Source organism: Pinus tabuliformis, chromosome 7 (genome assembly GCF_031772625.1).
Source record: "Pinus tabuliformis cultivar Carrire ecotype Pingquan chromosome 7, CPIR1, whole genome shotgun sequence".
Classification (NCBI taxonomy): domain Eukaryota; kingdom Viridiplantae; phylum Streptophyta; class Pinopsida; order Pinales; family Pinaceae; genus Pinus; species Pinus tabuliformis.
Window position 1 is genome coordinate 1831257268 of NC_142293.1, and position 24694 is coordinate 1831281961.

At 41.8% G+C, this 24694-nt stretch overlaps 1 pseudogene; it reads right to left on the reverse strand.

Annotated features, from left to right (window-relative positions):
• Positions 1–23067: 23067 nt before the first annotated feature.
• Positions 23068–24311, reverse strand: LOC149255733 (4-hydroxyphenylpyruvate dioxygenase pseudogene; annotated as a pseudogene).
• Between the last annotated feature and the right edge of the window lie 383 nt (positions 24312–24694).

Sequence of the window (24694 nt, forward strand, 5' to 3'; positions counted from 1 at the left end):
AACCAGGACTACTTCTTATACCTCGCAGCTTCGCATTCCACCATTGGAATGGTGTTAGTTCAAGAAGATGAATTCAAAGCAGAGCATGTGATATATTATCTTAGTAGAACCTTAAATCCCACTGAGTTAAAATATTCGCATGTGGAGAAATTGGCCCTGGCAGCCGTTCAAGCTGTCCAGCGTTTTCGTCACTACATTCTTCTCCGCAAGACTACAGTTATTTCGGATTGCAACCCTATGATTTATATTTTGACAAAACAACTGCTAGGGGGCAAGTACTCTAAATGGATTGTTATCCTGCAAGAGTTCGACTTGGAGTTCGAGAAGTCCAAGTCTAAGAAATCTTTAGTTTTTGCGGAATTGATGTGTGATTTCCCGAGTGCTGACACAGAGACTGTGGCAGAGGAGTCCATTGCGGACGAATCTTTGTTTCTTATTAGCACTTTAGATCCGTGGTATGGGGATATAATCATCTATCTCCAAACCCAAACCTTTCGGCCTGAAGCTTCCAAGGAAGACCGTCGAAAAATTCGGTTTCGATCCCAGCAATACAGAATTATTGGAGATACACTTTATCGCCGGGGGGCAGACTTAGTTTTTCGACGTTGTTTAACTCACGAAGAGGCTGAGAGAGTTTTGAATGATTGTCACTCTGGAGCATGTGGCGGTCATATGTCTGGGTATGCCACAGCTCAGAAGGTGTTGCGCGCTGGCTATTTCTGGCCGTCTATGTTTAAAGATTGTATCCTTGCTGTCAGAACATGCCACAACTGTCAAGTGTTTGATCGAAAGATGCGCGCTCCACCTGCTCCTCTCCACCCTATAATTGCCGCTGGTCCATTCGCCAAATGGGGCATTGACTTTATTACTTGTAACCCTCACTCGGCCGGGGGGCATGCGTATATCATCCTCGCGGTTGATTATTTTACAAAATGGGCCGAGGCGATGCCTACATTCGACGCAAGCGGCAAGACAGCTGCAGTTTTCGTATTCAATCATATCATAACTAGGTTTGGTGTCCCACAAGCAATCATTACTGACCATGGGAGCCATTTTCGAAACGTCATGATGACTGAGCTTACAAGCCAGCTTGGTTTGCGCCACGATAGCTCTACTCCTTATTATCCGCAAGCCAACGGTTTGGTTGAGTCAATCAACAAAGTTCTAGTCATCATGATTCGACGGATCATTGGTATCCATCGAACGAATTGGCATAACATGTTATTTTCGGCGCTATGGGCATATCGAACTTCAGTGAAAAATTCAACAGGTTTCACCCCTTTCCAGCTAGTTTATGGCTTAGAAGCTGTGTTACCTATTGAATGCGAAATCCCATCACTTCAAATGGCTGTCGAATTACTTCCAGCTACTTCCGAAGAGGAGAAACGGTTATTATACTTGGCTAAATTAGATGAGACTCGACGTGACGCTACTTTAGCTATCGAGACTCACGCGAAACGAATGAAAGCTCAGTACGATAAAAATGTAACCCCTCGAAGTTTTTCGGAAGGAGACCTAGTACTATTATATGATCAAGCTAACGATAAGCTAGGTGCCGGAAAATTCGTTCCCATGTGGCATGGGCCCTACATTGTAAAGCGAAAGCTAGCAAAAGGGGCTTATGAGTTAGTTGATTTTGATGGGGACTCTTTGGGTAAACCCAGAAATGGACTTTACCTAAAGAGGTATTATGCTTAAAATGATGGGTATGGAGAAATTTTTAGATAGGTTAGATTTTCTTTCTAGCTAGCAAGTGTGTTAGTTTAGTCAGTGTGCTTAGCTTAGCAAGTGTGGTTTTTCGTCATTATTCTGGCTTATCTTGGTTTTACTCTTGATATTGTAGATGTCGACGCCTCTCCAAACATACATTGGATTTGCTGATGGTGCTTGTCGTAATACACGGAATATCTCTTCCGCAGCTTGGGTTATCTATTCGCCCTCTGACGAGTTAGTTTCTATGCATGGGGTAAGCCTCGGTCAAACAACGAATAACATTGCAGAATACAGTGCAGTGGTTGAATTATTATCCGAATCTATTTCATTTGGAATTCGACGTTTGATAGTGAGGTTAGATTCTGAACTTGTTGTATTACAGCTTAATAGAGTTTATGCCATTAGAAATCCTGTGTTATTAAGGTTGTTTTTGAGAGTGCGTCTCTTGGAACGTGAATTTGATTACATTGAATATCAACATATTCCAAGGTCTTTGAATACATTAGCAGATGCAATTGCTTCTCGAATGTTGGACAGACATTTACGATAATCATGCAAGTAAATTTAAAAACATTTCATCACATATGTTAAACAAGATAAGCCGGTAATAGTGATATATATAGATAGAAGTGTGTCAAAAAATATATACATCGTCTTCGATCATAGGTTTAAAACACCTTATGATCGGCAAAATGATAGTACAAAAAGTCAAAAATGTCACATGTGACTACAAAAGTGACTAGTCAATCACTGGTGGTGCTCTCTGTACGACACCACTGCGCGGGCTACCTTACGCAAAAATCTCCTAAACGGTCCAGGGACCGCGACTACGAAGCGCTGAAGCCTGATAGGAATGTCGTCCATAGTAGTCTCAGGTATATCTGCCGTGAGACGCTCTAGATCATGCTCCAACTCAGCTAGTACTTCTGCTGTCGCATCCTGTGGGGCCGGTACCGGTGCAGCTGGATGTAGTCTATCATAAGGCCGGAGGTTGGCTGGACGCTGTGGACCAACATCTGCATTTTGAAAGATTTACTATTAGTTTTGAGACGATATATATAAAAAATACAAAAATACATAACTAGAAAACTTGTGAAAATAAAAAGTACCTCTGTCGTCCCATTGTTCTCCCTGTGGAAGAACCATGTCCGGATCACCTCTGAAATCCATTCCGGCATACGGAAAGTCCTGTATCACAAAAAGCTGGCCCTCTAACCAGTCAAAATAACTATCTGAGAATCGAACTACTGTCGCACCCTCGTCAGGATGCCGGGCCATCACCGCAACCCATCGTATCAGCTTTGGCTGCTGGGACCCAAGATATCAACAGTGAGTTGCTGAGGGATCAGCATTGGAATTCTCTCCAAGGCAAAGCTCACGACTATAGGCCCATATCCAAAAGTCTTTAGTCGTCCGTTCTTTGCCTTGGTCAGTTGGCTCTTCATATGAGCCGACACAGCTTCACACCAGTTGAAAATGGTGCCTTGGTAACAGTCAATTGCCATCCGCATTTGGGATCCGGAAGCAATGTGTAAAGCGGCCGCGCCGCAAATTCTGGTAACCGTGAACGCTATGACTTTGAGTTCCGGCAGAGTGATGTGTTTTATCTCTATGCCTTTTGAATGGTGAGCCCCAGGTGTGCACCAATTCTCGCGGAGACTATCAAGGGATTGGCCACCCGGCCTAGTCCCCGCAAGACTGAGTTGCTCACCTCTGTTTGGCAAGCCAGTGAGAAAGTATACATCCGAGGGCTCTATCTCGAGCTGGTGCCCTCCTATGTAAAAGCATTGTTCTTGTACGTTCCATCGCTCAACCAGCCATTCCAAAAATCTTACCTGGCCCCTCATGCCCGGTATGGTCCAATATTTGTATAATCCGCATGCTCTTAGGGCATCCAGGGAAGGTTGATGATTTATTGCAGCTTCATCTTCCTCTACATGCTCTCTTTCTCTCCAGTCTAACATGATTAATGCCCTGCATATCAAAAATAGCAATTAGAAATTAATTTGGGAATTTTTGGTGGTTTTTTGAGAGAGTTGGGGTTTTGAAATGCGCGTTTCTCGGAGGACGCACCCCGGCTTTGTAGCACAGGGCGCCCGGACGCAGCTGGCCTGAAGGCGGGCTGCGTCTTCCGACCGTTTTCCCGTATGAGAAAAAGTCGGGGGACGCAGGTCACCCGAAGGGCACCTGCGTCCGCCGAGAGGCGCATTCCAAAACCAAAACCCCCCCAAAAAATGAAACTAAAACCTAAAAATTGATTCTAAACGGATAGAAATGCAGAGTAGGATGTGTAAAATACCTGGATGAGACGGCGTTCGATTCCAACGGTCAGATTTTCCGCAGCGACCACGGGAAGTTTCTTGTCAAAAGCTCCTTTTTCAACCTCAACAGTGAAACGGTAAAAATGACATGGTAAAAGGTCTTTTTATAGGTTTTTTGGATGAATTAGTTCATTTTTTACCATGAAAAGATGTTTTTGAATGTATTTTTGCCTATTTTAAACAGGTATGAGTAATGTGTCGCTTTTGTGCAGGACAAAGGGATTTCGAGGGAAATTGTAATTTTTCACAAACAAAATATCAGAGTCATCTTTTAAGCCCTTTTCTGACTCCTAAAACATGAAAAGATCGCCGAGTGTTTCTTTTTCACTCGTTAAAACGGAATTAAAAGACGGTCCCCTTTTAGCTCTTTTCTGACCGCAAAATCAGGAAAAGATTGCCGGGTTTTTGTCGTTTCGAACTCGATAAGGAAATAAAACGACGTGTCCTTGATCGCTTTTTACTTTTCAGGTTAACGACACTATTATGAAAGTACTCCTTGGTCGCAAGATCAAGCGGTTCCCCCAGGTATTATTTTATACTTTTTCGGGCTTGAGGGACACAAATATACGAAAAAGTTCAACGTGGAGTCTCCTTTAGTTTTTTCAGACTCTCTAAAATTGAAAAACGCCGAGTTTCTCCTATACTGGGCTCGTTAAACTTTTACAGTAGAGGACCTGTTCAATTACAAACAGGAACGAACCACTCCTTCCTAGGGTTCGAATTTAAACTAGGTTGGACTCGTCCGAAGGATGAGCTTATAATCAAGCATATGTTATCCTCCTCAAGCTTGTTAAAAATAAAGAGGTACTTGCCAGAAATGGTGGGGGAAAAAAGAGAAGAATGAACCTATTTGTCACCTTTTGTCTCAGAAGAAACTTTATTACCGCTCTTGAACACGACACTTTTCATTCACCTGGGTTGGGAAATCTTTTACCTCACAGTTGACCAAATCACTTTGAAAGTTAACCGGGTTCCAGGGGTTAACTTTGAGTTATTCGTCACCAAGCCATCTGTTGTGTCGTTATGTGTTCAAGAGGTCTGCAAGAAAAACTTTCATCTGCAAAATACTTGTCATCCATTTGACCATCCCTGAGTCAGTCCTTACAGCAACATTTCTTCAACTTGAACAATGATTTCGTGTTGCGGGCTTGCCTGCAACGGGTCGCTTTCTATCGACATCGACACATTATCTAGAAAGATGACTTAGGAATCGACAGTACCTTGAAGTCTGCATGCATCAATGGCAGGTTTCTCGCCTTTGACGTCAGTTTACATCATTGACTTTCGATCAAAGGATTCCGTGAAGTGTTCGACATCAAAACATCTATTCACATTTCACGGGTTGTGCTTGGTACTTTGAGAACCATTGACATTACTGGTGGTTTCTCTCACGCTTGTTAACAGTTTACATCATTGACTGGTAATCAAGTGGTTTCTACCATGTTCGACATCGAATCATTTAATCACATGGCTAGAATCGTACCAATTCGGGAAGTAGAAGTGAAGACCCTGGATCTAGTTTCTACCATCCAGGCTGCGAGGAGTTTTGTATTCATTATCTATGTAGACTAATCATAAACAGATGGCTGCGTCCATACTGTGTCTACAAAAGTCTATAAAAATGATGTACTGCAAGATCATTCCTGTATCAGAATAGTTAGTCCATTAGTTAAAGTTTTGAATCTGAGTATGGGAATGCCTACCTCAGTGATGATATAATCTTATCCATGTATTTTGTGTTGAAAATTGCAGGTTCCAACCAGGCCATCCACAAGGCAATCCTTGAAATGATAAAGCGCTTCACCCTTCCTAGAATTACAAAACCCTATTCTATTCCAGGCTTCGCACTTTAGGGGGCAATCTGTTACACTAAAAAATGTCACCTTGACTACTTACAGTTAGTATGGCTCAAATCAACAGTCATGCTACCCTCTTAGGCAAGTCTCATGCCTCTGTTATCCATCTCAAACTCAAAGAAGAGAGAAAGTCTTGTAAAAACTATGTTTATCTCTGGGGTCGCAGGTTCTCTCTAGCCTTACCTGCGGGGACGCTGACCATGTTCACAAAATCTGCGTCCATGGACGCTCTGTATGTTAAGGGACAGGTGCGTCCCTCTGTAAAAGGCAAAATGCGCGAGTTTTATCTTGAAAAAGTTACTTGTGGTTACTTCTAGAACATTCTAGAGGTCGGTTTGATGAAATGGATGCGCCTCCAGTTGGTTCATGTATCTCTATTAAGGGGGAACTTATCCCATCAATAAGGGAGCTATCCCACCCATAGAGGGGGATGATCCCATTGATAGTGGACCTGAATAACCTCTTTACAGCACTATAAATAAAGGCATTGAGCCAGAAGGAGAGGAGGTTGGAGCTATACATTTTCTTTGGGTAAATGCTGCAGGATTTAGGTCTTCCATTAGAGCCTTTGTGAGGAGAGATTGTCTTCACTTGATTCTACTTGGGAGAGGGTGAGCTTTGTCAAAGTAGAGGAAAACCCTTGATGGACCCTGGGAGGAACTTGCACAACACCAAGGCCAGGTTGTAAGAGTTTCTTTGTTTCGTTATTAATACAAACTGGTTTATTTTTCTCAATAGCTTGTGTTAATGAGTTATTTCATGTGTTCCTTGGTCTGCATGTTGAATATATGTTTTATTATATGAAATGCAAGTGCTTGGTAATTGTTTGATTGTTTGTGGTTGCAGGAATTGACTTGAAGGAGGAGCTCATCCGGATCGTCAAGAACGGACTTCAACAACAGCGTTTTGGAATAAGGTAAGCCTAAACACTTGTAGTTTTCATGTTGTAAAAGGTGTATTTAGAGAAAGATCACTCCATTTTGTCTTCTTTGTCATTAGAATGTCTTAGACTTCTAGGAAGGTCAGTCGTGTCCGCACCCTTGACAGATTCCGTGTGACACTAAATCGTTCATTTAAGAAACTACAACACTTCATTAGTCAAGGGTGTAGTAATGATAACTCTTCCCTTTGTAAACTGATGCAAATGAAAAACAATCAAAGAGAAGATATTCAATCTGGGAACTATACAACAATAGTCAATGTTCACTATAGTTGCATACCATTATGTTCACACCAAAGCAATTGAAATGATAATTCAATTAACAGAAAAGGGAACAACAACTAATATGTTTGAAAAAGTTGACCAACAAGCTTTAACAGAAATCAATGAAGCAGCAATTGTAATCTAAAGGAATTATGAAGCAATCTTTAACTCAAAAATGAATTGAACAACAAACCAAGAATGGAATAGCAAACTAAAGTAAGTCTATGAAATATTGAACAGAAATTGAATCGAAGGTAAATGCACAGCGAACTAAATCAAATGTTAACACACAACGAAGTTATAATAATGGAATCAGTAATCTGAGTCTTTAGCATAATAAATATTAACCACGGTGATAAAGAAACAACAATTGTAGTTACAATGGAACGACAATCCAAACGAACAACAATTACACTTAGAGGTAAACCGTAGCTAAATAAACAATAATACCGATCTGTAAATGCACAACACCGTTACTCTGTAAATGAATAGTAATGTTAATATATAAAGGAACAACAATGTTACACAGTAATGCCAATCTGTAAGGGAACAACAATGCAATACGATTTCAAAGTGAATAGCATAACATTTTAGTTGCAGAAGATAACCTTACTATTCAAATATGAATGAAATATGACAGAGCCAGTACATGAAATAATAAGGAACAACAGATTACTGAATGAAGCAAGTAAAATAAATCAAACCACACACGACTCGGAATTGGAAAATAATGGTACAGGAAGCAAGTGATCCACTAGGGCCGGGCCCTTAGCCTCCAAGGACGCACTGCTGTAGTTACTCCAAAATCAAAGACAGAACAACAACAAAGTTTATATATTAATCATAGAAACAGAGTTACAGTAATCACTCTTTAAAGAGAGTCGATGATCAAAGTTGTTTTACAACAGTAGATTCTGAAAAACAATAATAGTTCCCCCCTTGGGCTAGCAACGTTGTCCCTTTTTATAGCGGTCAGGCGGAAATATCAAAGATAGAGATATTCTTAAGGTAGCAATCCCTCAGGATCAAAGGATCCTGAGGGATTCACCAGATCATTTTCTTTCAGTTATCTCCTTGTCCTTTTGCGTTGATTTGGTATTTCCTCTTCCTTTTCCTGGCTTATGCGCTCTGATCTGGATTGCCTCGTCTGGATGCGGTTCCCTGTCAAAGGGACAACAGTTGGTTTCACTTTGTCTTTTCCTTTGAAATGGCGATCTTCCATTTTCTTCATTTTCTGCATAGAAAAAGGTAATAATTAGTTATTCCACGTTACTCACAAATCTCTTAAACTTTATCATAATCCTTCATCATATGCCCGTTTCATAATGTAAAGAAGTTATGAATTAAAGGAAAAGATAACGAAATAAGTGGAAATCACATACCTTTTCTAATGCTCAACAATTACCATCACTCGGTCACCTTCCACATAATAAAGCACCTCCCTTGACACTCCATACTCCTCTTCTTGTTGATTTTGGTGCCAAAACTCTTCCCTGCCTCCTCTTGATTCCATCTCAATATTAACACAGGAAGAAGCAGAGCACACCCATAACATATTGTCTTTGCTGAAGCAAGAATCGGACCTTCTATTTCATTAATCAGTAAATAAAATACATAAAATACAACATTCCATGAAGAGCTGCGGACCAAGGAAAAAACCAATCAGTTAACAGGCGAAAGGAAAAGGTACCAACCCCTACAAACCAAACCTCAAACCTCTCAAAAGAAAACCAATGATGAAGCCGACTAACGAGAATAAAGAATCAGACCTGAAGAGGAACAAATGTACCAAACTATAAGGAATTCATGTCCGAATAACTCACAAACCTGCGAACCTGAAGAACGTACACCAAACTATGATTCTCGCCAAGAACATTTTGCATCCAGCCAAGAATGAAATGTATTAATGCCTCCTGCCTTCTTCTTGACATGCATCTTTAATCTCAACCATTGAAACCTCTTCACCCAATCCAACGGCTATGGTCAATTTCGTAGTACTTAGAAGCACGACACTTACCCACATGGACCCACCAACATGCTTGATCGATCCCAACCATAGATCCACCTTGCTTAATCTGACGGCTGAGGATCATATCACACAGGACTACACCACCGAGCAATAGCACGCAATGAGGGGTGTTATTCCCTCCGATCCCACTACCACGTGTAGCTCGCTGAATGGAATTGCTCCAAGTTCGAAAAAACCACTTCCCACTTACAAGGCTTGCGATCACCAAAAAACCACCCCAGACGCGGTATTGCGATCAAAGAAGGAAAACCCATGGTTTTGAGGCCTCCGAGAGTTCCTGGATTCCGACAGCTCACTGTATCTACTCTACCTGAACCAATGAAAGATGTAACTCCCGCTATCCTTCCGATCGTCCAACAACCAGAGACTCACAGGTAGCTACCACATGGAGCCTCTATGAATGTGCTTACCCAGGTTGCAGAGGCCGATAATGGCCTGCAATCCACTAAAGACCTGCCTATGAAAAAAAAGATATTCATAAAGCAACTGAGTCATCCGGACCCCGCCTCCATGGCTTTGTTCTGAAACACCATCCTGTCTTCATCTGCCTGGTTGTAACAATTCACCTTTAATATGTTCTGAGGCAACTCTTGCCAACTCATCACAACCCAATTTTTTGTGCAGATCACTCCATTATTGGCCAGAAGATCTGCCAATTTATTGGCCGTTCTTCTCACATGTTTAAAACTTACTATTTGAAGGCACTGGAGGTGATGCTGAATCCATTGAAAGACCTGGATTAGCCTCCAGTTTCTTGAGGATTTTTCCGGCTTTGTACCCCAGCTAATTCTCTTGACCGAGTTAATGATTAACTCTGAATCAGCTTCAACAATCACATTTTGGCGGTTATCATGTTCCGAGAAATCTAAACATTGCTCCATAGCCATCAATTCCAGCCATGTTGTTGGTGGCTCTTCCTAAATGGAAATAGAAGATGAAAAGAATACTTCCGTTCTCATCCCTTAACACCCCTCCATAACCAGTAGTGCCTGGGTTGCCTTTTGAAGCCCCATCAATGTTGTATTTCAAAAAACCCTTAGGGGGAGGATGCTAGAAATCTTGTTCAGATTACATAGATATTACCTTCCTATCTAGGCCCTGAGGAATAAGTCACTGCAAACCCAGCTTACTGAGAATCCTCAATTCTGCTACTGAAGGTGGGTTCTTAGGGAGATTTCGCATTATAGTGCCAACCGTCTCTTTGAGTTGTTTTAAGATCTGCTCATAAAGGCGTTGGGATGGCTTCTTTTCATTCTTGAAGATTCTATTGTTCCTTTCTTTCCAGACATTCCAAATAATGAAGCTTGGCATAAGAGCCCATGCTGAGCCAAGAACTTCATAATCTGAAAAGTTTCTTCTCTATTTTTTTAGGGTGTTAATAATACTCCCTTTGTCTCTATTAGTCTATTGGAAAATGGTTGCAAAAGAATCCCATAACCTGGAGGTAAAAATGTAATTGTTGAGAAGGTGCTCCATTGTTTCCTCTTAGGCTTCACAGAGCTAGCATCTGGAAGGCCCCAGGACACCCCTCTTCCGAATGTTATCCCAGGTTAAAATTTTCCTATGTTGAACCAGCCACATGAAGAGTTTAATTTTCATCCAGCCTTGATGCCTCCATAGGTCTTGCCAAATCCTATCCGGAACATGGGAATCCAGATCAAGGAGTATGAGTTTCGCCTCCTTAAGATTAAAGGTGCCCTCATTATTGTTGCCCCATCTCAGTTGGTCATGCCCCCCTGACATTAAAATCTTCCTTTTTTATAACATTTTCATTAGTGTCTCTGCTTTAGCTTTCAGGGGGTTGTCATCCCTAAAATCAAAGTTCCTCCAGGTTCTCCATTTTCTTATACTGTTGGTTTGGTCCCAAAAATCTTTTACCTTAAATAACCCTTTAGCATCTGTCTCTTCTTTGAGGTCTCCCAAGTCCTCTTTTAATAGTATAGGTTCTTGTTGCCATTTATCCTCCTAGAATAAAGCTAAGTCTCCCTCTCTGATTGCCCAGAAGTTGTTGTCTTGTAATGAGCCCCTATTCTCCCAAGCCTTATTCCAAATGTGTGAGCCATTTATATTTCCAGACATCCTTATGTGATCATTATTTTTCCAAGTGTTGGCATATTTTTCTTTCCAAATAATAGCCCATTGAGCCTCTGGGTCTTTTACCCAGCGCCACCATAATTTTGCCCCTAAAACCTTGCTAAGAATCTCAGGATCATCCAATCCAAGACCCCCATGGTTTTTAGGTTTGAAGATTTTTTCCCAGGCTACCAAGGCCCATTTCTTTCTTCCCTCCCCCTTGCCCCAAACAAAGTCTCTTTGTATGGTTCTGAATTGTTGCAACACTCCTTTTGGTTCTAGGAGAGCTGATAGCATGAAGACTGGGATTGATTGAAGGACAACGTTTGTAAGCACCCACCTACCAGCCAAGTTTAAAGATATAATAGTCCATTTACTAATTTTATCTTGCAACTTATTAATCACCAGCTCCCATATGCTCTTATGTAAAGGTTTGGCAATTAGAGGAACTCCCAAATATTTTGATGGGAGGATCTCCCTTTGAAAGCCTAGAATTTTGGAGATATTCCTCTGAATAAAAATATTAGTATTAAAGAAAAAAAATCTTAGATTTGGAGAGATTAACTTCCATACCTGAAGCCATGGCAAAGTCACTCAAGATTTTCTTATATGCAAGAGCTTCTTTGACCGTGGGGATTCCCTGCAGCATGGTATCATCAACAAATTGTTGATGAGTTAAGGCCTATCCATTTTCTAAAATTTGGAGACCTTTGATCTTACCACCTTCTTTTGCATGCTTGATAGACTGACCCATTCCTTCCATCATGAGGATAAAGAGAAAGGGAGAGAGTGGGTCTCCCTGCCTAAGGCCTCTTGAAGGAATAAAAGTCTCCAAGGGAGAACCATTAACAAAAATTGAAAAGCTGGAAGAAAACTAGGGCCATGAACCATCTAACCCAGTTGTGATCAAACCCAAAAGAAATAAGAACTTTCTTGATATAGATCCAATTCAGCTTACCATAAGCTTTGGCTATGTCCAATTGCATGATCATTCCAGCCTTCCTATTGCTAGTCAGAGAGTTCACCACCTCATGTGCTTGAATGATGTTATTGAGAATTTGTCTACCTTCCACAGATCCAGATTGTTCCATAGAAACTAGGGAAGGAAGAAGAGGTTTGAGTCTATTGGCCACAACCTTGGATATTATCTTGTAAACCACATTGCACAACGCTATGGGTCTAAACCTGTCAGGAGTTTGAGCCAAATCTTGTTTAGGGATCAGGGAGATAAAGGAGGTATTTAACACCTTAAAAATAGTTCTATTCATCCTGGAATCTTCTACTACATTCAGAATATCCTGTTTGACTATATTCCAACAAGATTTAAAGAAATCTACATTGAAACCATCCGGGCATGGCGCCTTACCATTTTGCATTTCTTTGAGGACATTAGTAACCTCCTCTTCAGCCACTAGCCTATTAAGGTTGAAATTGTCCTCTCTAGACACCGACCTAGGTATATGTCTTCTTAAGTCCATGATGGAAAGTTCTCTATCTAAACAGGTTTCCTTTGCTATACCTCGAAAGTGCCGAACTAGCACAACTTCTATTTTTTCATGAGAATTGAGAAGATTACCTCCCTCTTCCTTGATCAAAGAAATCCTATTGTGAGCTCCATTCACCATAATGGATCTATGGAAAAATCTAGTGTTACAATCTCCTTCTTTTAGCCATTGAACTCTAGATTTTTGTCTCCAAAATATTTCCTCTTGTTTACATAGATTCTCCCAGTGTTGATGATATTTGGTGACTAGATCACTTCTGACTTTATCAAAGCCATCCTTGATAAGGGCTTGGTTGAGTTCCTGCATTTTACCTTCGACAGATTTTTTTTGCTTCAAAAATATTGTCATATTCATTCTTGTTCCAGTCTTTGAGCCTGAGCTTGATATTTTTTAGTCTTTTTTGAAGAAGGAGCATTCTTGTGCCCTGAATATTCAAATCTTCTGACCACCAGTTGGAAATGTTGCTGATGAAACCTGGGTGGGAGAGCCAGATATTCTCAAATCTAAAAGGTCTATTCCTGGGGGTACCAATGCCCTGAACCTCCAGTTGAACCAGCTAGTGATCAGAGCCTCCAAAGGGGAGAACTCTTGCTACCATTTCCTTGTCATTGAGCATAAGGTCCTCTGAGATTATGAATTTGTCTAATTTTGAGGCCACCTGAGACTCTCCTCCTCTTTTATTGTTCCAAGTAAAGATACCATTACTCGTTACAATGTCCACTAGCTTCATATTATCTATAAAGGTTTGAAATGCCAAAGAGTCTTTACTTAGAATTCTGGTTCCCCCTTTTTTCTCTGAAAGTGATTTGATCATGTTGAAATCACCCCCCAAGATCCATGGAATTCCTGCATGTCTATCTCTAAGATCCTCCAGAGAATCTAGAAACTTGAGTTTACCATCCATTCTTTGGGGGCCATACACATTTGTAACCAGGTATGTCTCCTTATCTCCCACAGGCTAAATGACCACTGATAAGTAATCCCTAGATGCCTCAGCATCTATAATGCCAATTTTTTGGGGGTTCCAAAGAGTGAGTATGCCTCCTGCTGTATTCTCTGCTTTGACTTCCAGAAACTCAAATCGATTGAGCCATTTGCTATGAATTTCTTTTATTTTTTGAATGGAACATTTAGTTTCCTGGATGAAGATCACATCCAGTGCTACTTGTTTCATTCTATTGATGATGATGATGATGATGATGATGATGATGGTTAATGTCCACTGAGACCAAATTGGTCTATCGGACCTATAACTTTCTTAGTTTCTAATTGTATGGCTCCTCGTCTTTCTTGGCAAGATTGAGGCTATAGCTTTCTTTTTTTTCTCTACGGTCTTCCAACTTTCTCTATCTTGCATCTCCTTCATCTCTTTTGGTTCTTGGGACATTGGTGTCTTAGCTTCGTGATCTACTATGTTCATCGTTTTGAAGATAGTCGGAGAAGAAGTTTGGTCTAGGAGATTTGCTTCGCTATTAAATGAAGATTTATTTTGTGTGGTATTCGAGTCCTCATAACTGTTGATGCTTGCGGGGCTTTCCCCATGCTTGTCTTGAGAGTTGTTTCTTTCTTGCCCGATTTCTTGTGATTCAGAGTTTTCTTGAGAGTATTCCTCTTTGATGGCAGTGTAGTGTTCTTTTTGTGCTCCTTCCCACCATGTAGATCTGTGGTGATTTTTTCTAGCAGAATTTTTCTGGGAGGCTTTTGGTCAATTTTTGGCTAGGTGACCTATCCCAAAGCAGGATCGACATTTGAAGAGGACACTTTCATAATCGAGTTTCTGGTTCCACACATAGTCTTTACTTGTTAGGTGTATTTCAGCTAGGAATCCCGCGCTGAAGTCCATTTCTACACAGATGCATGCATAGGTGGTTCTGGAATATTCCTTTATTTCTGGGCACCTGCAGTAAAATTTTCCAATTGCATTTCCAATGGCTTTTAGCGAAGAGAAATTCTAGAGATGCAAGGGTAGGTTTGGCAATATCACCCAAACTGGTGCTGAGGTTATGACTGTTGTTGAGGGATCGAATGATGGGTTCCATGGCCTCATGAATAGGCCTGGTTTTTCCCAAAACCAAGGGTCGGAATCTAGAATACATTATGTGCTTTCAGGGTTTTCAAAATCTACTATAAAGAAACCCCTAGCACAGGGGTATATATTAATTGCATCAGGAATTAGAGGCTTCCATACCTCCAAGATCCAACTGTGTAGAGCTATAAGCTGCGGCCAAAAACCATTGAATTGACAGATTAGGGCACTTTCAGAGAACTTCAAAGCTTCATCAAGTGAGGCCTGAACCACCTGAAAAATGGGAGCTGGGGCTTCACTGACGATATGGGCTGGAGCTTGCCCCCTAGAGGCGAACGAAACTGAGCCAACAGCTATTTTTGCGAAGCTGGGAGCCATCTAGAGAATGCTCTCCTACTGAGTATAAAAGATTGCTGAAGAGAAGGCCACAGGAGATTGCCGAAGAGAAGTGAAAAGCCGCAGATCTATAAAGAAGAGGCGTAGATCTATAAACTGCAGAAGGCCCAATCAATGAGAATAGAAGTGAAGAGCCGCAGATCTATATCACGACTTGGTTACACATTACCATTTATATTATATTTCATAAGAGCTTCAGATCTGGAATTCGGAAAAGCCGCAGATCAAGAGCTGTAGATCTGCTCATGCAGAGACGACACAAAAGACCGTAGCGCAGATCTGCTCATGCAGAGACGGAAGATCTGCTCTGCAAATGCTTTTTGGAGATCAAGAGCCGCAGATCCGGAGACTATTTATATAAATAAAATTTGTGGCGTGACCTCTCGCTCCTTACTCGAGTCTTCTTATTCTATGAGATTTGATACCTCGTCATTTGACTTTATAGATTGATCGACCACATGCGTTCAAAGCTCTATCTGCCACTGCATCAATTAGCCAACTACCTTTTCAAATCTGGGTTCTTCATATGCATATCTAGCCAAATATACGGTGATATACATGTAGATCTGTCCAATAACTCAATTGTAAATAGCAGAAAGAGCCGCATAGACGGAAGGAATCGCAGATTTGGAGCCGTAGAGACGGTAACATTTGGAGCCGCAAAGACGGTAATAGATGCAGAGACAAGCCATAGAGAAACTTTAACAGCCATAGAGACGGTAATAGCCGTAGAGATGGTAATATCTGGAGCCGCAAACATGGTAAATTCCGAGATATAGCTGCAGAGCTGCGGAGACGGATATAGCCGCAGAGATGGATATAGCCACAAAGCCACAGAGACTGATATAGCCGCAGAGACGTACGTAGACTACGCCTAGCATTCCACTTATCCTACTTAGTTTGTGTTTCGCAACCAAGTATTATTAATGTGTTCCTTTATACAAGTGAAGCCCATACACATTCACATAAATAACATTATACAAGAGAAATGCACAATAATATAAATGGAGGGGCAACTCCCTGCAATATGAGTCTGCCCAAATCAATATATTATACAATCTTCAATGTTGCAAAGCTTTACAAGTTAAATCTTGGGAAACCCCAAATTTAAACTTAGCCAATTTTCAACTTTGGCAAACTCGGTTGCCCAGCTCGTTGGGACCTCCGCATGGCCGCCGCACGACTCACCAACCCTTCGTTCACCTCGTCGCACGATTGTGTTTTTTTCCCAACTTGGGTGCGCCTCCAAGTCGCCACACACGGGCGCCTCTACACGAGTCGCACCTCCATTCACAATCTCAACACTTCACCAAAAGTCACACCGTGCACACTTGCACGACGAGCGGGCGCTCACCCGAGTCACCCAAGAACCCGTGCCAAGTCGTCGCACAAACCGGGCGCCCACGCCTTCGTTTCACCATCGGGCGCTCCTTCGCACAACCTAGGCGCCACACACCCGTGCACACCCTTCTCTTCGTTCGGCGGGCGACCCCTGCCCGTGCCCTCACCCAAAACTAAGACAACACATTTTCCTTCGTGTAGCCTCGCCCAAGGTTGGGTGCATCACCTTATGCGACCTCCTTCTATTGCTGCGGCTACCTCTTATTTCCACACACTTCTTCTTTTGTTGGATGAGCGAAGTTGCTTGTTGAGCGATGGTTTTTGTGTCCAAATGAGCTCTGCGCCTTGCTAGTTTATACGGGCGGTAAGGCAAGGTCGTGGCTGCCCAGCCGACCTGCCCACGCCCTCAAACTCCATCGCATATGCTACTAAATGTGAGTCGGCCTTCCTCCAAACGCTCCACTTGTTGGTCGACCCATGGGTGGTTCATCCACGCTCCCACGCATACATATACCCATCGCTCTCCCCTCCTACGCATCGCATAACACCTCCGCGTTGATGGTCCGAGCTCGTTCCTTTGTTATTTGTCATCGCACTTCACCCGGAGCGCGTGCAAGGACTGCAGGTCCTTACATCCTCCTCCACCTGAAGTCGTTGTCGTCCTCGACAACATACCATCCTGGTAGTCATCCACCAAGATCATCAATATCCATCTCATCCATGATGTCAACTCCTCCACATACTACAAACATCCCTGCAACATATGTAGAACCACCGTCTCCATCATGTCTCATCCCGGCAACCATCTGTCACCAAGATCACCATACCAAGGTATACACCCCTTTGGTATGTTATACATTAGAAATCATCTCAATCCATGACCATCGGCCACCTTGTCACAACCTCCACATGCTGCTCTCCATCGCGGAAGGCTAGCCCCTCCATCTCAAGCTACATGCTTCCTGCAACCTCCCATGTCGACCTCATCATGTGTCATCCTCATGTGAACTACTGCCATGATACTCCAACACAATGCTAACACATCTTTGTACATTGAGCTCCCTCATGTTTGAACTAGTTGGGTAGCTAATCCAACAATCACGCCCAACCCATGAGAATGCACATCCTCATGCCACCATCAGTTGTTTCTCAAAACATCCTATCACATCCTCAACTCGATCAAGAATCCATCTTTATACAAGTGTAAGCCATGCTCAGGTCCATGAAGTAGTCCTCATCTCATCTGCAACATGCTGTCCATGATGTCTAGTACTAATGTGCTGCATGAAATCAGCTACATCTACCCCAACATCATCATCCATATGTGTGCCTCCTCAACATGAAGAGACCATATCATCAAACTCTGACTCTTGATGTGCCACATCCAGGTCCATGAAGCAACCTCCATCATATCTGTATGTGCCATCCCTCAATTCTGTCATAGAAACAAGTATATACATGTCTCATCTATCCATGTGCTGCCCATGATCGTAGATCAATCAGCTCCCATGTGTCAAAGTGGTTAAGTCTTGGCTCAACCTATGCCCAAATGTTGTCACCAAGGCATCATCATCGTCGTAACTCCATCACTCCGAAGTGTCTCATATCGATCCCCCACATCAAGTCACTCTTTCAAGCCATTCCCATACATGTACTTGAAAGTATGCACCCCATCCTGCATCAAAGTCTCTGACCTCAGCTCCTCAATGCATCAGCTCCTCTAAGTCCACCATATATGAAGTCCCTAAAAGTCACAACCTGATGTCATCATGAGCTCCATGAGTCATATCCAACCAACACTCTAGCAAGCATACAAGTCCTGACCCAAAGATCTCTGCAAGATGCCTCAACTCTCCATGTAGTAGGAATGCTCCATAGTCTGCTCACAACTCCATCCAAGTCCATGGCCTTGTTGTACATAAGTGCACAACCTCTCCATCGGCTCATAAGTAAAACATCTCCATGTCACATCAACAAATCCACTTACACAACATCCCTGCCTTGGCACTCCTCATTGGATGCCCATAAGTGATACCTCTTCAAGTGCTCCTGCATCATGTCCCTGCATAAGACTACCATGCTCCATGTTTCCAACCTGATTTCCATGACTAAGTTGCCCATTTAGTCCAACCAAGTAGACCCATCACAACAATCGATCATCCTCATCCAAGTCTGCAATCTTCGGTCTAGTGAACTCAGTCACCCAACCATATCATCATGATATGAGTCTCTCCATCATAGCTGCCCCTCTGAAGGTTCCACCAAGACTTGCTCTTGGTCTCGGCCATGAGAAGTCCGCCCAATCATCATCGTACCTCAAGTGTGTGCCCTTCAATCTGTCCATGATTCATGCCGGGCACTTAGCCAATTTTCCATGTGGCTAAAGCATGACCCAATCCTCGGCAACGATCATCATCTTCCTCCCTTGTCACAGGTCTTTGTACCTTCTACCATAAGGTCACAAATAACCCCAACAAGTCCTGCAATGGTCAACAATCCTTTCTTCTCCATCCAAGGTCTCCTCATAGGCATCCATGGTAAGATCCTCCCTAGCATCGGCAAACTGATTTTGCCCTTCTCTGCATACGGTCCATCTACCAAATGCTCAAATGAAACACAAGTATCAACAATACTTACATCATTATCATGAGGTTCCTCCATAGGAGTGTCCTCATCCATCCATGTCTGCAAACTGCAAGATCCTGGTCCAACTTGATCAATCTCAAGTTCATCCTCCATTGTTGTCACATATGCAACATCCTCGATCATCACAGCTTCCTCTTCCTTGTTAGCACAATTTGCAACTTCATCTTGCTCCATTGTCCAACCAAGTTGAAGAAGTTCGTCTTCAACATTCTTTTCCAAGACTTCAAGTTCCTTTCGAATCCGGGGATTCTCTTTTTTCATCCGCTTCAACCTGTATAAGGTAAGCAAGAGCTTCCCTTCGCATTCTTCCAAACTTTCCGTGCCTTGTCGTTCAGCTTGGCCCAAGCACTAAGCTTCACCTCTGCTAAACCTGTTTCACCATTCACCTGAATCACCCTGATGTTCCACCTGTTACCTACAAAACTTGAACTTCCTGCCAAGTCTTCAGTCTTCATAGAATCAGCTCCTTGATTAAGCTCACCAGCTCTAATACCACCTGTCATGACTGATCCATGGCAGTGTATAAGTATACCACGCATGGAGCTCATTTGACAATTGCTCAACCATCGCTCATCATGTGAAGAAGTGCATAGACACAAGAGGTAGACGCACCAAAAAGAAGGCGCAGGTTTTGGCAATGCGCCCGCTCTTGGGCAAGGCTGCACGAAGGTGAAACGCACATCTTGGTTTTGGGTGAAGGTGTGGGCAGGATCGCCCGCCGGTTGAGAAAGGCATGCACAGCTGTGGCTCCCGGTTTGTGCGACGACTTGGCATGGGTTCTTGTGTGGCTCGGGTGAGCGCCCGCCCGTCGTGCAGGTGTGCACGGTGAGACATTTGGTGGAGTGTTGATATTGTGAACGGAGGTGCGACTCGTGCAGAGACACCCGTGTGTGGCGACTTAGAGGCGCGCCCAAGTTAGGCAAATAACACGATCGTGCGATGAGGTGAACGAAGGGTTGGTGAGTCGTGCGGTAACCGTGCGAAGGTGTCGACGAGCTAGGCAACCGAGTTTGCCGAAGATTGCAAATTTGGCTAATTATGAAACTTGGTGTTTCCAAGTATACTTGTAAAGCTTTGTAATATTGAAAGACTGTATAATATATTATCGGGCAGACTCATTGCTCAGGGAGTTGCCCCTCCCTTTATACTGTGCAATTGTGTTCTTCATGTATAATTGCTGATGTTAATGAATGTGTATGGGTGTTCATTGGTATAAAGAAAACATTAATAATACTTGGTTGCGAAACACAAACTAAGTAGGATAAGTGGTTAGGCGTAGTCCACGAACATAAGTATTGGTAAAAATAAAGTGTTTGGTGGTGCTACACCTCGGGAGTTACCCCTCCCTTTATACTGTGCAATTGTGTTCTTCATGTATAATTGTTGATGTTAATGAATGTGTATGGGTGTTCATTGGTATAAAGGAAACATTAATAATACTTGGTTGCGAAACACAAACTAAGTAGGATAAGCGGTTAGGGTAATCTTTGTTTTCTTTTACTGCCTAGACCCCTAATATTCTAAGAAGTGAACTTCATTATTAAAGATTTGTAAAGGAATAGCTGGTTAGGTCTTTCATCTTACCTGAATCTATCATTAGCTTTCCACATTCCATCAATAGCTCATTCTGATTTTTCCTGCCTCTTTTCTTTCCTGGGTTTCTGGGTGCTAATCCAGGTGTGGTTTTTATAGTTTTCACACCTTCGCTGCCCTGATTTTCATTGTTTCTTTGCTTCTCCAGCCCTTTGGTCTGAGTTTTCCATATAAACAACTGCTGAACTCTGTTGAAATCCTTTGGAGGTAATGAGTCTACCCCCTCCCTGGTTCCTTGTTTCAAGAATCCTTCCAAATCTAGGTTCTCTTTATCAAGAATCTCCTATAGTTCGTGGTCCTCAATCTCCATCTCACTCTGGATCATTTCCTGGTCCATTTCCAGTTCTGTATCACTCATCATAGTTTCTCTCTGTTTATTAATATCTTGTGTTTGTTCCCCATCTTCTTCATTCTCCTCCACTGGACTTCCTCCCTTTGCCTAATCTTCTTTCGCTATCTCTTATTCTTCTTCTAGTACTTGGAACCTATTCTAACTGGCCTATTGCCCTTCTATTTGCTGTAGCTTCGGCCCCCTTTTGCCTCCTTTTCCTTTATGTGCGACTTTGTGAAATCTTTCAGTATCTTTCATGATGTTAGCTTTACCCTTGTTTTATATTTTACTGAGAGGGCAGTCTCTAAATAGGTGCCCATGCTCATGTCATTTGCAACATCTAAATGGAATATGTTCATAATCCACTGTTTGCACCCATTCTTCATCAAACACTTCCAAGATTACCTCATCTGGGAGAGCTCCAGAGAGATCCATCTCCAGACATATTCTTGGAAATGAAGTATATTTTCCTCTTCTAGTTGCCTCAGAAGCTTTTACAAAACGCTCTAACTTATTCCCTATGGCAGATAAGGATTCCATTTTCCAGTAATAAAGAGGTAAGGAGTAGAGTCTAACACAAACCGGGACCAAGGTAAAGGTATCATGCTCTGGGACAAAATTCATAATCCATGGTTGCATATAAAGGCCTGCTGCTGGATAAAAATAGGGCCCTCCTTCAAACGCTCTGTCCTTATCTTCAATATTTTCAAAGACCACATTAAAGAATCCCTTTGACCCCAGATGTAGGTCTATTCTTCCTTTTGGTTTCCAGTGGTATTTAATCCACATCTGTAAAGCTTTTTCAATGGGCCATAAGCCCATGAATTTACAAATGATTGCATATGTCTGCATGTGGTCCCTGTGTGTCTGCAAAGCACGATCATTTAAAACTACTATGGGTGTGATCGTAGCCTTGGGTTTACATGGTCCCTTTTGTGATTTGTCTTTTGTTCCTTGTTCCTTGTCTGCTTCCTCATTTTCTTTGGTGCTATTATTCTCCCTTGATTTAGTACCATCTTGCTCCTCTTCATTGTTCCTTTTCCTTCCATCTGAAGGACCTCTATCATATTCTATTGGTTTTTTACATATGTTGGCCACAGCCTAGTTGTAGGAGGGAGTGGAGCTCCCTCCTTTGCGTGCTTCCATGGAGAAAAACCTCTGCAAAATCCTGTAACCCTAGCTAATCATTCATGCGCTCAGCTCCAGCCCCAGTCTCACCCATAACATTTTGTCAAAATGAAGTTCATAATAACTTCACATGTACTCCTCCTCATTGATAACTCCACTTCCTAATTCTTCCCCCACTAAAAGACCCTGAATGGATGAATTGGATCTGTGCATACACCTACAAGGAGGAATTATCCTAATCTTACCATGAATCCATCTATAAATTTAAATAAAACATATGAAGACGCGACACAAATTAACGAGATTTTTTTTCACATTGTTCCAACATTAGTGGAGCAAAAACCAAGGCTTTTACATGATGTGACAAAAAAATTTGGAATTTTATATGTTTCTCTCTCTCACCTAAATATGTACTCATAGTGGGAGAAGAAAACACATGGGATGGAAAGTTGACATGATTTTTCATGCAGGTTTTGAGTAGACCTACTAGCGACAAATTTAGACCACCTATGTAATAAAATTGAATAATGGATTTGACCTTTTCTGAATGAGGTATGGTTGGAATCCTCCAAGAAATTTTTTAAAATAAATCGACAGAGATAGTTAGTCAACAATTTCACTTTTTTAATACAATTATTTTAGAATTTTGGGAAACAAATTAAATTTAAAATAGATTTAAATCCATCAATTGAATCATATGTGGAAATCAACCAAAACTGGTGTCATGTTCATGACATCAATAATTTTATTAAAAACACACTACTGCAACAAGGAATTAAATATTCAAAACACATTATTTTTAAAATTTCACTTAATATTATTAATTTATTTTTTAAATGTATTTTTAATTAAAAATAAATAATTAAAATAACTTTGCGGGGTTGGGTTGGGCAGACACTATTTAATTAAAAATAAATAAGTAAAGTCTGCAAAATCACCCCTTGATCATCCCTATCTACCAAAACCCTAAAGTCCTCGCACTCCTCCATATCTTTCTTGCTTAACACATCTGCAACTCTACTTCTCATATTTTTGCAATATGTGGGAGGAGGTTTGGGCATGAATTCAAACCCTTCAATCTCAATATCTATGAACATCACCTTTAGCATAGAGAATATATCAAAGCAAGTGAGAGCCAAATGTTGCAATTTGGGGCCCTCATTGTGCTCCAAATAGGTCTGTATCTATGACTTCCTTTTGGTCCCAAACATGAACTCATTCATAGGAAACAAAAACATCTCGTTATTACTCACCAACACCATCGAATTCAAGCCACTCTATGCAGTCCCAACGTCTGCTGTCACGAACTCAACAAAATGGTGAAACCTGGTAAACTTGGCCACATAGTCATTAGCCCCTAAGCTTAAGTCGATTGTTGATTCCACGAATATTCGGGAATCGGACGGACATGGGCGCGGTTAAAAAATTGACCGTGCCCATGTCCGTCCGATTCTCGAATATTCGGGGAATCAGCAATCGACTTAAGGATGCCCGTCATTAGCTTCCTCTAGTTTCTCCACATTCCCTACAATGTGGTCAACCTGAATGAGCCCGTAGGAAAATGGAAACGACTGAACAAGTTTGTAATTGGGAAAAAATGGGCCCTCGGAACTGTCATTTCTAATAAAAAGAAGAACAACATCTTCGTAAAGCTTAACTTCCGACACACAAATTTTCTCGCCCATGGCCATGCCCACCAAATTGCTTGGCTCCAACATAACCATGGCACTATTCTCGACACTCTTTTGGAAAGTTTCTCCATTATCTTCGATAAGCATCCCCATGGCTCAAACCCCTAACCCATGCTTGTTAAAAAATCTCCACACCTTATTGGAAGTGAAAGTTAGGTGGGGCTTTCTAGTGGTGTATTGGCCAATTTTCGAAGAATAAGGTGGCATGAAGTTAATATGACATCGTTGGATTGTAAGGAAAATATATGGCATGTTTGATTTGTAGTTCTTTAATTAGAAATAGCCACCACCTACATACCCAAGCCCCATGAAAAGAACATGTGGGTATTGGTGGCATTGCGGCACTTGAACTCAACATGGTGGAATTTCTTCACTTGAAACTGATCACTCATGGGATTGTGACAAACAATTTTTTTGTGTCCCACGAGCTTAAAGCTATGATTCTCATCGTTGCCCATTGTTTCTTGCTCCAAAAAGCTTCAAAATTTCTATGCAAATTTTCAGTTCCTAAGTCAAATATGGCTTTCAATTATGGGTAGATTGTTTGTTTATATAGAAGACCTGAAGTAGGAGGACTAAATGAGACTGATTACATGACCGCCTGGTGTCGTGATTCTATTTTTGATGATGATGGATAACTGATTTGATTGAATCCAAAAAAATATTTTCAAATTGAAAACATAGCATGATAAAAGAAACTCTTGGTCCATGTTCTTCCTCGAACTATGAGTCAGACCAGAGATGACCAAATCCTCATAAACCTAAACATTTGTTTAGAGTTCCACGAGGTAAAAAATGGTTTGATGGAGGAAAATAAAAATGGATGGGTCTTAATAGTTGG